Raw genomic sequence first — 14,037 nt, 5'->3', positions numbered from 1 at the left:
TGGGCATATCATTTAAACCTTTTTTAGCAGCTCGGTGGTACTGAAAAGCCTCTTGCCTTCTCTAGGTATGGGTTTCCTTGCATAATGAAGGGGTTGGATTGGCCAAATTTCTAGGGGTTTTCCATCACTGAGTTTCTTCTCATCTTACTAAACCTTTTTTACTTTAGTCAGTTCTGCTTCTTTTTTTTTTTTTTTTTCTGAGACAGACTCTCACTCTGTCATCCAGGCTGGAGTACAGTGGCATAAACTCGACCCACTGCAACCTCTGCCTCCCAGGTTCAAGTGATTCTTATGCCTCAACCTCCCAAGTAGCTGTGACTACAGGCGCCTGCCACCATGCCTAGCTATTTTTTCTTTATTTTTAGTAAAGACGGGGTTTCACCATGTTGACCAGGCTGGTCTTGAACTCCTGACCTCAAGTGATCCACCTGCCTCGGCCTCCCAAAGTGCTGGGATCACAGGTGTGAGCCACCGCGCCCAGCCTAATTCGGCTCCTTGACACTACAATATCCTCCGTATCTTATTTCATCCTCTCCATGCATCAAAGTCCTCAACTGTAAAATGTGTAATAATAAAATTGTTCTAAGGATTAAAGGAAATGGTGTATATAAAGCACTTAGAACAGTGCCTTGCACAATTGTTAACAAGCTTCACCAGTTACCGTTAGAAATCATTATTATTTATGCTAGCTTAGGTCCAAGACGGCCACCATCAATTCCTTCCCTGCCTGTACCACTGCCATTTTCCCCAACAAGAGGTGGAGTCTATTTTTTCCCCCCTCTAAAGTCTAGGGTAGACTATGACTGCCTGAACCAACAGAATAGGGTAGAATTGACATTATGTCAGTTCCAGGGTAGCCCTTAAGAAGACTGGCCATTTCTGCTCCCCTTCTCTTCAGACACTTGCTCTTAGGACACTTCCACTTAGAACCCAACTACCATGCAGTAAGAAGCCCAAGCCACATGGAGAGGCCATTTGTAGCTACTCTGGAAACAGCCCTAGCAGAGTTCCCTGTCTACAGACAGTGTCAATTGCTATGATTGGCATCCATCCCAGCTGGGCTTGCAGATGACACCAACCCCAGCCATAGTCTGATTGAAACAGTATGAGTGACCCCAAATGAGAAGGACCTAGCCAATTCTAGTCAACCCACAGAACATGAGAGATAATAATTAATTGTTGTTATAAGCCACTACGTTTTGGGCTGGTCTGTTATACAGAAAGAGACAACCAAAACATTATTAATATATTTACTATGTCTGTTTCTCTACATTCCCCCATAACTGACTTTCATGTGAAGGGGAGTGTGTCCCAGGAGCTGATGCATAAGCTGGAGCATCTACTTTGGCCCCAGCTCTACATCACTATTCCATTCTAGTGCCCAATACCATCTTACTGATTTAGTCCCTGTGTCTCAGTTCCAAATGTTAAAAGAATAAATCTGATTGGTCAAGTGGAGCTAGGTGCTCACCCCTGGTAAAATCATTTGTGATCAAGAAAGAAGGTCATGTGCTCCCTAGTACTGTATGGAGTGGGGGTGGGAGGGTTGTGGATACAGAAGAAATAGTATGTGTCTCTTGCAAGATATCTCTCAATTCATCTATTTTATGTTGGGTTTTTTCTCAAGCACAACCTAATTATCAAGGTGGCTTCAGGAGCTTCAGCCACTACATGCTCTCAGGTTCAAGTATATGAAAGACAACCACACTGTTTTCTGGTAGCTCCTCCCAAAGTCCTGGGATTCACCATGAACGAATTTGCAATCAAGGAGAAGAGATGCTCTGACTGGGGAGGCCTGGACTATAGACTCTACTTGTGGAATCTAGAGCTGTTTCCAGGCAAGGGTGAACGGATGTTGGTGTGTGCATGTTGCAGGGGAGGGTACAGGGAGCTACATAACAAATCCCCACCCGCTCACCAAATACGAGTGAGAATTCCCAGAAACTTCAAGGGGAGGGGTGATGTTCTGAGCAATCAACACTATTCTGATCAATGGAAGGCATAGCTCATTGGTAAACAAGAGATGGCCATCTCCTTAACCTCTTAGTCTTAGGCAAGCATCACCAGTCTCTCTGAGTCTTCTCTTTTCCAGGCTAAACGGTTCTGGCTTCTTCTACCCTTCCTCGTAGATCTTAATCACACAGGATCATGGTGGCCAGGCCAGTGGCCACCCCTACGAGGGGCCTTGCTGCCTGGACACCTCTTCAACACTAATTATAGCAAAATAATATCTCTAGAAATCCACACCATCACAGTCAGGCCCACTTGGGGTAAGTTGGAGGCAAGTCTCTATTTTCTTAAGCCATATCCTTAAGCCTTTGTACTTGTAGCTATTTCTCTTTACCTCGGAGTCCTGTTTCTATTAACATTTCTACTGGTTATAACTGCCCTCCAGTAAGGCCAGGTGGAAGGTTTGTCTCCTTCAGAATGACAATTAGGTTGCATGAGGTGAAAAGGCATTCTCAGGCCCAGGATGGCTCTGTGGTTTTCTGCCTTGCCCGAAGCAGCCATTTGGGAGGGGGTAGGGAGAAGTAGGCATCAGAAACCCAAACTCTGGGCCTCCAAGTCATCCATCAGGGGCTGATCATCTCTTCATTGGTGGCCCAGGGCCAGGGCAGTGAGTGGCTTATTTCTATTGCATTACAGTTTGAGCCCATATGCAAACCAGAGGACTCTGTCTATAAATAAGATATTATAGTTAAATCAATATTGATTATTAGGAGTTAGTGTTATATTTAAAGCCATAAAACTGAATAAATATTATGGTGAAAGTGTCCTAAATCTCATGGGCAAAATCACTAAGCAAGAGAAAACCACAGGCCTTGGATGGATGGAGCAGTGACTCGGCCTCCCACACCCCAGAGGAGGTGTCAAGCAGACGGCTGTCCCTCGTAAGGTGGGGAGAGGGAAAGGCAATCTGGGGACAATGTAAATGTCTTTCAACCCATTTCTCAGCCACATTCTTGGTTTTGTTCAGGGTCTGTGTTACACATCACTTAGTATATGCTCAGCTGATTTTCATGACTGGTATTAAAAGACTGGTCTATTCAGACTGTCATGATGATTCTATTCATCAATGTAATGACAAATTCATTTTTCTAAGATAATCTTTTTTCTGATTGGAAAGTAACTCATGTTTATTATAGAAATTATAGAAAGGTGACCAGGTGTGGTGGCTCACGCCTGTAATCCCACCACTTTGGGAGGCCGAGGTGGTCAGATCACCTGAAGTTGGGAGTTTGAGACCAGCCTGACCAGCATGGAGAAACCCCATCTCTACTAAAAATACAAAATTAGCCAGGTGTGGTGGTACATGCCTGTAATCCCAGCTACTCGGGAAGCTGAGGCAGGAGAACTGCTTGAACCCGGGAGGCAGAAGTTGCAGTGAACCGAAATCGCTCCTTTGCACTCCAGCCTGGGCAATAAAAGCAAAACTCCGTCTCAAAAAAAAAGAACAGAAACTATAGAAAGGTAAAATAAGTAAAGAGAAGAAAATAAAATTCACCCAGAATCCTACTACGCAGAGATAATCACCATCAGCATCTTGATGTACATCCTTCCAGTCATTTTTCTGAATGTGTGTGTGTGTGTGTGGGTGGGTGGGTGGGTGTGGTCTGTGTGTTTGATATAATTGTTTAATAGAGTTGAAATAGCCAAGCTGTTTTGCAACCTTGACAGATTAATTCTATTATATGTACTGAAATTTATTTAATCAACCTCTTATTACTACATATTTAGATTGTTTCCAAAACTAATTAAATTACTTTTCCATTTTGTTTGTTCTTTTAATAAGTGGAACTAAAAGGTGCTTCTCTTTAATAAGTAAGCCATTATTTCTTGGTAGTTGATAAGGAGGAATAAAACCTGAGACAGGAACAGGGTCACTTGTCCAGTAAAACAAAGGAAGTCACTGTATTCCTGACTGTAGTGTATGCCTTAGTGTGGTTCAGAGGCAGAAGCATGCGGTGACAGGCTCCAGTGGAAACCCCAGGTCAGTAAAGCCTCCCCACTCAGCCTCTGCCACACATCTCCTCGCCTCACAGAACCTGGAGTCCTCTCGAGGCCCTGTGCTGTACCATCACAGCACTAACTGCTCCATCTGGAAAAGGAGGGGTGCCCTCCTCACTAGTGAGCACTGGTTGGGAATAACCACCGTTGCATAGAGCTTTGGCAAAAGGGTAATTCCTGTGTCTACTGCCCACTACTCCGCACCAACTATGCACATAAAGAGGGCTCTAGCCTTCACCTGTCTGCAGGGATTGGGGAAGACAGGACCTAAAGTCAGCCAGCCAGTCACTGTCTCCCGGGAAGCTGAATCCTGAGCAAAGGCGCAGAGATCACGGCCATTTGGAGGCTAACTTGAACGGTGGCAGAGCCTGATCCTGCTGAGAACCAGTTTCTCAGCTTCCTGCTTCCTGAATCCAGACTGCCAAGGCTTCCTCAATCCCAGCCTTTCACAGGTGTGAGTTCCTAGCCTCCTGTTAAGTACTGTATTAATCAGGGTTCTATGGAGGGTGAAAACCCCCCATGATCTGCCATCTGCAAACTGGAGACCCAGAAAAGCCAGCGATGTAAATTCCAGACTGAGTCCACAAGCCTGAGAACCAGGAGTGCCAATGCAAGTCCCAGTCCAACAGCATGAGAAGACTAATGTCTCCGCTCAAGCAGATGGGCAGAGAGAGCCAACTCAGCCTTCCTCTGCCTTTTCGTTCTACTCAGGCCCTCAACAGATGAGATGAGGCCCACCCACATTGGGAAGGGTGTTCTCCTCTACTCTGCTCACCAATGCAAATACTAATCTCCTCAGGAAATACTCCTTCAGACACACCCAAAAATAATGTTAATCAGATATCTGGGCATCCTGTGGCCAGTAGAGATGACACATCAAAATAACCATCACAATTGGTGGTGCTGGGTTAGTTCCGTTGCTTGCAGACAAGAATTCTAACAGAAATCTACTTCCTCCCCACTCTCCTCACTCATCTTTCAAAGCTCAAGTTAAATGTCATCTCCTCTCTGAAGCCATCCCCAAGTCCCCTAAAGGTAATCAATATTACCTTTCTGCCTCACTTCCACAGCCCTTTGCTTTATAACTCTTAGAGCACTTACTTTATCCTGCCTATCATTTCAAGTAATTTTTAACCTGACGCAGAGCCGAAGTTGTGTCTTACACTGTAATTATAGGAGCTTGTTGAAAGGAGCTTATGTGAATAAATGGATATGCATATATATATATATATATATATATGAGTAGGTATAACACACTTTGTGTTCAGCCATCAACTGATTAACCAGTGTTAACAAGGACACTGGTTATTGTTCAGTATTTAGTGAAAATGAAAAGTCACCAGCCTTTCCATCTTCTACAGATGTGAACAAAGTATTTCCGGTCAGGATACATGAACATGAAGTTGTCAATGTTTCCTAGTGGTTTATATTTGCATTCGCTGTGAGCTGGTGCACCTGGCTACTGTTAGACCCTAATTATTCCTCGGTGACTCTATATCAGGCTTCACAAACTGGACCCTGTGGGCCAAATGCATCCTGGAACTCTTGTTTGTCCCACATTGGTATTTTTGTTTAATTTACTTAGCTGCCAACATTTAAAAATCAGGAGATCTCACATAAAATTGCAGATTTCTGACTTTTCTTGAAAACTCAGAAGACCTGGCAACACCAGGTTCAACTTCCCAAACTTCAACAATCGGCTGGAGCTAAGCAGTGGCTACTCTTCCTCCCCTGACTCCCTTGGGATGGAGCATGAACACTCATGCTGACCGCAGCCCCCACAAAGCCCACTTCACTCATGCCCTGCGTGGTCCCTGAACATATTACTACCCCTGATCTCCACTTGCAAAGGTTGATCATTAAGGGTGAAAAGACGGCTTCAGTGTTCCCAGAATATCATAATCAGGAAAAGGCATATCTAGAGAATCCTGGGAAACTGCCCTCCTCACTCCATTCCCACCTTCCCTCATGAAGGATTCACCTGCTTCTGCAAAACTAAAACAAAGTTCTTCTTTTCCCCTAAAGCCTCCAGAGACACAAATTCATCCTTCCTAACAGACCAGAGAGGAGAATTCTAGCACCCAAAGTCTCCAAAGCCCAAAATGGAGTCAGAAGTCAAGGCCAGACCTTTCCATCCTGCCATAACCCAGTGGGATAGAATTAATTTGCCCCAATATACAATGAAGAAAGTGAAGCCCAGAGAAGTGAAATGATTTACCCAAGGTCACATAGCTGAAAAGTAGCCCATGTGGGACTCGTGCCCGCTGCTCTAGCCACTGCCTGGAGGCATCTGGAGCTCGGCCAGGCTAGGGAGGGGCGGAGCCTATAGGTGATCGTATGACTCTCAGCCTTCCAGGCAGTGTCAGGGAATCTGCGGCACCATGTGGGAGCATCTCCTGGCTAACACAGGGCAGCCAGGATGAGGGCTTTAGCTCTAAGGACAAAGAGCACTTGGGAGTGGGAGGATGACCCAACTGTCTCCCCAACGGCTCAGTTCATGATGCGGCCCACCCCGGGTTCAACCCCAGGCCAGGATGCCTCTGGGCAAGGCAAGTGTGGCGCCAGAACCTTTCTGTGCCAGGGTGTCAGAGCAGGAGAGGGCGAAAGAGATGGAATCCTTGTTCAGGGCTGGCTCTTTTTTCTTTTCATAGGGAGGGAGAAGGGTAAGGTCTTGAGGAGACATCCTTGCCTCCTGTTTCTTTCACACCCCACCATTCAGTCCATCCACAGACTGATGGCATCGCCTCCAAAACAAATCCCGACACCACCACATCCCTTCCTGTCCTAGTTTCACAACTTCATTCTAGCCACACAACTACAGTGGCCCCTGTCTCCCTGCCTCCGCACTTGACCTCATGCAACCCACTCTCAGCACATAGTACAAGCTTTTTGTTTGTTTGTTTTCTTTTCTTTTTTTTTAATTGAGAAAGAGTCTCATTCTGTCACCCAGGCTGGAATGTAGTGGCAGGATCTCAGTTCACTGCAATCTCTGCCTCCTGGATTCTAGTGATTCTCCTCCCTTAGCCTCTGAGTAGCTGGCGCATACCGCCCTGCCAGGCTAAATTTTTGTATTTTTAGTAGATACGGGATTTCACCATGTCGGCCAGCCTGTTCTCAAACTCCTGTCCTCAAGTGATCCACCCACCTTGGCCTTCCAAAGTGCTGGAATTACAGGTGTAAACCACTGTGCCCAGCCCAAGCCTTCTAAAATGTAAATCAGAACTCATCTGCTTAAAATCCTCTCAAAGGCTTCTCATTACCCTCAGAATACAATCTAAATTATCTACCATGGCTTACAGGGTCCAGTATGTTGTGGCCTTTACCTGCCTCTTGAAATGCACTTCCTGCTGGTCTTCTCTATACACACTACACCCCAGCTCCAACAGTCTTTTTCTGTTCCTGGAACCCAGCCAAGCTAATTCCCACCTCAAGTCCTCCTCACTAGCTGTTCCCTCTGCTTGGAATGCTCTTTCACCCATCTTTGCATGGGTGCTCCTTCTGGATCTCAGCTCAAACTTCACCTCTCCAGACAGCCCTTCCTGACCTTCAGTCTAGAGGAGTTTGCCTCCAGTCACTTTCACTCACATTATCCAATTTTACTTTCTTCACAGGACTAACATTATCTAAAATTATCTTATTTAAGTGTTTTATCTATTAAAGCTCTCTCTGTACTAAGAATCTGAGCCCATGAGAGCTGAGCCAATGTCTTGTCTTGTTCAATACCATTTCCCCCAGAGAGTGGCACATAGTAATATGCAATAAATAGTTGTTAAATTAATTAACTAATTATCCAGGTGAGAGATGACAGGTACATGAAGTAAGGCAGTTGCATCAAGAGTGAAATGGAAAGAATAAATGTGAGAGGGATTTAAGAACCAGAATCAATAGGGCCAATTCTAAAGAGGAGCTGGGACAGCAGGAGCCTCGGGCTTGAACAGCTTGGTAGGTGATGAAATAAGTCATCAATATTGGTCACGTATGGGGAGGGGACAACAATGAATTCAGTTTTGAAAAGTTGATTTTCAAAGTACCTGAGCGACTTCCAGATGACGTCTGGTTGTACTTTGAGGAAAAGATTTAGGATGCTGGTTGAGATCTGAGGAAATCCTGGGGAATAAGCGGTAAACGGCTGGAGCTATGGCTTGATCCTACGTGCGGTAAGAGGAGGGTCTAAGATGCAACCCAAGACAACCCAAAATTGAACAAGACAGGTGGAGCAGAACCAGAAAAGGCTCCTGAGAAGGCATGCCTGGAGAGATGGAAGAGCAGAAGGAGTGTTGCTAGGGGGCAAACCTTTCAAGGAGAAGGGAGGGCTCAACAGTTTCAAAAGGCAGAAGAAAGTCTGAAGGTACAACTGGAAAGTACTGATCTTCCAATTTGGGGACCACTAGGGACCTCCTTGGAACAGTCTCCATGGTGGCCTCTGGATGGACACCAGATTGGAGTGGGTTGAGGAGTGAATAGGAGGGAAGGACATGGACACAGTCATGGAGTAGAAACTCATCTGGTCAGTCTGGCTGTCAATGGAAGGTCAAAGACATGGTGATAGGCAGGGAAGACAAGTGATCCAAGAGTGATTTTTTTTTTTTAATTGGGAAAGACTGCCATCTATGTAGCCCAAACTTTTGATTGTATGCTAGTCTATAACGTGGTTTAACTTCTTTCCTAAAGGGCTGCTAATGACCATACAAATCACCAAATATACTGTGTTCTAGGACCTCAGCAGCATTTATGGTATGAATGAATGTTGAAACTGCCCAAAAAAAGAAACCCTTGAGCCAGGTACCAAATTCCTCCACCAACCTAGGAGAGTAAAAGAAGAAATGACTGTGAGAAAGAGATGCATTGAGTGATGTAGTAGATAATATGTCTCTCAAATCTTTGGTGGGATGGGAGATGTGGGTGATATGGGCTCAGCTTTAACAGTCTTTGAATCCCCCTGCATGGCTCTAATAAAAAGAAGCTGAGTAAAGCAATGTAATAATAACAACAAAAAGATCTGGCCCTGGAACCTTTATCTGGATTCTACTTCCGGCTGTACCACCAGCTATGTGACCGCCCTTTGGGCCTCAGTTTCTTCCATCTGCTCTTTGGGGACATTGATTTAGACTTTCCCTGAGAACCTGCCACCTCTGACACCATCCCTGAAATCAGTCAGCCTGGATTTATATCCCAGCTCTGCTATTTTCTACCTGTGTGACCTTAGATGAGATACTTAACTTTTCTGTGCCTCAGTTTCCACATTTTTTAAATAGTGCTAATAATTGCCCTACCTCAAAGAGTTGTGAGGATAAAATGACAATTAATAAATGTAATAGTCTTCGGATAGTGCTGGGTACCTAGAAGGGCACTATGTAGGCTTTGGCTACTGTTATTATAGTAGTCACTCAGTCCAGGGAGCCCCAGAGTTAGTAGATGAAGGATGCTGGCCTCATTTAAAAGGGCAAGAGAGAAGACACTCTAGAACAGAGGTGGGCAAATTTTCCTACACAGAACCAAGTAGTAGATATTTTGGCTTTATGGACCCTATGGTTTCTGTTGCAACTACTCACTTCTGCCTTTGTACTATAAAGTAGTTGGCCGGGTGCAGTGGCTGATGTCTGTAATCCCAGCACTTTGGGAGGCCAAGGCAGGGGATCACCTGAGGTCAGGAGTTCAAGACCAGCCTGGTCAACATGGTGAAACCCCATCTCTACAAAAATACAAAAATTAGCTGTTCATGATGGAGGGTGCCTGTAATCCCAGATACTAGAGAGGGTAGGCAGGGAGAATTGCTTGAACCCAGGAGGCAGAGGTTTCAGTGAGCCAAGATCACACCATTGCACTCCAGCCTGGGTGACAGAGCAAGACTCCATCTCAAAAAAAAAAAAAAAAAAATGAAAGAAAAAGAAAAAGAAAAGAAAAGAAAAAGAAAGCAGTCACAGATGACATGCAAACGAATGGGTGTGGATGTTTTCCAATAAAACTTTATTTACAAAAATAGGCAGTGAGCTGGATTTGGTCCATAGGCCATAGTTTGCAGACCTTGTTCTAGAACAAATGTCCCTAGAAGGAGGGATAGTGAGTTTTCCTCTCTGGTGGGTAGAACTGAGAAATCCCATGCGTTCCCCATCCAAGCCGGAGCTCTGACCACTCTGGCTGCATATTCACTAAAAAGCAAAGCTCCCAACTCACAGAACAAGCAAATAATAAACGAGTTTTGAAAATAATTAAAATTGAAAATTGATTGTCTGGGCCAAAGCAGATTTATGCAAAGGGTCCCTGCTCCACTGGGAGTAGAAGGAGGGTTTCTAAGCTCTGTGTTGAACAAGCTAAGCATTTTTTCAGATTATTCCCAGCATAATATGCCAAAGGGAATAGGCCCCATTTATTATTTCCTTAAAAAAATCAATGAGCTGAAACATTCCCTCTAGACCTATAATATTTATTTCAATGTTCTGTCAATAAATATAACAAGGTTAGCTTTCTATCAGTTTAGTTGGAAGAATCATTTGAGGGAAGTTCTATTTGTTAAGCTCGATTACAGAAAGCAATCAATAGAGGAAAATTCCCTGGTCACTGTAGGCAAGAATTATAGAGCTCAGAGGAGCCATCCCAGGAAGGAGATTGATGCCACTGTCCCATAATCCCTCCCTCCTTCCCCCAAAGGTAGGAGATGTGGGTGCAACCTTGAGTTATGGAGTGTCAGGCTGGAGCAGTCCCCATCTGGTGCTGACAGGGAAACTGAGGCCTGGGAGAGAAAGGGAATTATTCAGATCATAGAGTGGCAGAATCAGAACTAAAATCTAGATATTCTAATCTCAAATTTCTCCCAGGCCTTGAGCTATTCAGTTGGCTCAGGTTGGACACAGGATACAGAGACCCTTGGAAAAGGAATGCTTTTCTCTTTCATTTGAATTCAGCTTTGCTGGACAAGGCTTTTCAAAAGATGGACCTGGGTAAGATGGTCTCAGAAAGGTGTTCGAAAATATGCTCTTCTGTGAGTTGGGAATTTCTGAGGGCTTGGAGAGTTGGGGGAGATATTTCACCAATTTACCCTCACCCTCCTACACAACCACACATACCCACACATGGGACACACACTTTCCTGGCTAAGTTGGCAGGTGTGTCTGCTCTCGTAGAACTTGAATTTCACGTTTTGGCATTGCTATTGGACTTGGCTAGATAACCTACTCAATTACACCTCAGTCTTCCACAAGATGAGTCATGGGAAATACAGGATTTGGGGTCAGAAAACTTGACTAGTTGGCTCAGCTCTGCCATATTCTTAGCTGGGTAAAGTCATTTCCTCTTCTCCAAGCTTCTTTTTTCCATCTGTAAAATGGGAATAATAATATTGACACTTTTTCATAGATCAGAAGTATAAAGAATGCATGATATTGCTGGAAAAATGAAAACAATTATTACTACGATTGATTATTTAATGGTTAGTAGCATTATTGAATTTTTGGTAGCATTTATTGAATGCTTTCTATATGCCAACATTGAACTAAGCATCTTACTTGCTTTATCACATTTCATTCTCACAACAACATTATGAGGTGGATGATATAAATATCTTTATTTTATAAACATGGAAAATAAGGCCTGAAGCTTAAATAACTTGCCTAAGGTCACAAAGCTAGAAAATGGTGGATTGAAGACTGAACCCATGTTATCCAACTCCAAAGCTTATACTTATAACCTCTACTATCAGAAAGATTACAGTAGAATCCTGATCCGGAAGGAGGGAATTGCCTTTCCTCTCCACACCCATCTCCCAATCCACCTCACTCAAAAAAGCTAAGTCCCGGGATGCCTGTGGGTCTTCATCTTTCACCTCCTTGAATATCCAAAGGAGGTTTCAATGAGTCAAGAGCTGTATGGAGACTACCCCAAGACAGGCTCATCAGCAAGAGGTCTTCAACTTTAACCAATTCACCCCTCACCTAGAGATTCAATTATCCTAAACAAAAAGTTGTAACAACTCTCCTGATCTGTCACTGAGTTTGGATGTTGCTGGAGGAATTGGAGAGAAGAATTTAAGATGAACAATTATTCACTGAGTTCCTACCATGCCAGACATTATTCTAGACACTAGAAATACAAATACATTCCACAGCCTGATGAGCGTTACTCCCTGGATGTTCCTCAGTATATCCAAAACTAAATTCAATGTCCCACCACCCCGTCACCTAAGCTAGAATTCTGGGAATTATCAGGCTCTGCCCCACCTCTCATACCACCCAGCACACATCTACTGAGTCCCTACTAAGTCCCAAGTGGCCAATCACCAGGCCCCGGTCATTCTGAGATACCACTGTCACCATCTTTAGATATTATATTCTACAGGCCATGGGGAATTCAGGCTCTAGGGAGACTGTCTGGGTAGCCAAAATCATTCCAGGAGATCCATGAAATAATAAACATTGTAATCCAAATGCATTGGGCTTGACTAGCCCCTGAACACCAAGGCAGTCTCTTTACCCTGAGAACTTGGAGCCCCCAACTAACTGATAACAAGAAATCCAGTCTTTTGAAGAGTCATCTTCAACTGTACTTCCTTGCACCTCCCCTACAAGCATATCTCTGAGAATCTCAAGGGCCACCATCGTGTTTCCACAAACCAGTCCTTGACCCCCTTCATCACAGTGAAAATCAACTAAATGCCATAGCCTTGGGACTCAAAAGTTTTGCAGGGTTACCACTCTGGGTGGCTCAAACAGAACTGAAACTTGGAGTCTTTGCTATCCTAAAGAGAGAATCATCTCTCTCTGTTAGGCTAAGCTAGAGAGGTCTCACCACAAGGTTCTTGAGCATGATGGAGTTTCAACATTCAATGGTAAAATTATTTAATTCATACATATAGCCCTTCCTCCCAGGAAGCAGCTGCCAGTAAGAGACCTAAGCAGGACTTGCCCTAGAGCCACTGACTGGCCTTAGAGGGGACAAAGAGTGCTCAGACAAACGTTTGTCCATGCACTAAGGCAAAGTTCTGAACAAATTGATCCAAAACAGATCAAGGGAACTCTTGTCCTATTGATTCTGTTCGCTATAAAATATCCTGCGTCCACCAACTTCTCTCTCCATCTCTACCACAACCATCACACAAGTCCAAATCACCACCTTCTTATGTCTTAACTGCTATAACTGTCACCTAACTTCCTAAATCCATTCCAACCCTTCCAATTCACTCTCCACACAGCCACCAGGGTGATCTTTTTAAAATACAAATCTGATCATGTGCCACCCTTGCTTAAAACCCTTCAGTGAATTCTCTTGCACTTATAGTAAAAACTTAAATTTGACTGTCTTCTTATATTCTCTCAAAAGCATAGTTCTGGCCATATATTCACATGAACTTGGGTGCAAGAGATAGTTCCCAAGAGGCGCAAGTAAAGTAGGGAATGGGGAAAGTTTACAGGGAGGGTAGAAAAGTTCTAGACATATTCCTCATTGTCCCCATTATGTAACAGCAAACCTAGCTCCTCTCTCTATATGCTTGTCTACTGGCATAAAGAACCCAAAAGAACTTGGTGGGAATCTTTGTTTTAGGTTCAGTAGAATCCTTACTATTTCCCCTAGTGAAAGTGCCTCATCCCTTGGGACCAAGACCTCTAAATCCACAGAGCCTTAAGATTCTAGGAGAAGAAGGACAAGTTCCCCCAAGTTGGTCCCTGGAAATGATGGTGAAAGGACACAATCCTACTTTCACCCCTTGATCCCTAGATCCATATATTCTAGCCATTGTAACATGACACTACTCAATGGCCATTAGTGTAACATATACACTGCATCCTGGAGAATAGAATTCTAGACTTACAAGTACCATTCCTCAAACTGCCACCTTAACTGAGTTTTTAAGGGATGATTATAACATTCTATCAAGCCAGCAGCTTCCAAGTAATTTGGTATGTAATAGGACCAATGCATCCCAATATCATTTGTTCATTGTCATATCTCCTTTGCTGTAAAGTGGGGGGTCTCGATCTGAGAAGATGCTATGTAGAATTCCATGTCACTAATCACTCTGTAAGCCCCTGGGTAGTG

The sequence above is a fragment of the Rhinopithecus roxellana genome, chromosome 12, assembly GCF_007565055.1.
Source record: "Rhinopithecus roxellana isolate Shanxi Qingling chromosome 12, ASM756505v1, whole genome shotgun sequence".
NCBI classification, from domain to species: domain Eukaryota; kingdom Metazoa; phylum Chordata; class Mammalia; order Primates; family Cercopithecidae; genus Rhinopithecus; species Rhinopithecus roxellana.
This window is presented reverse-complemented; position numbering follows the sequence as displayed.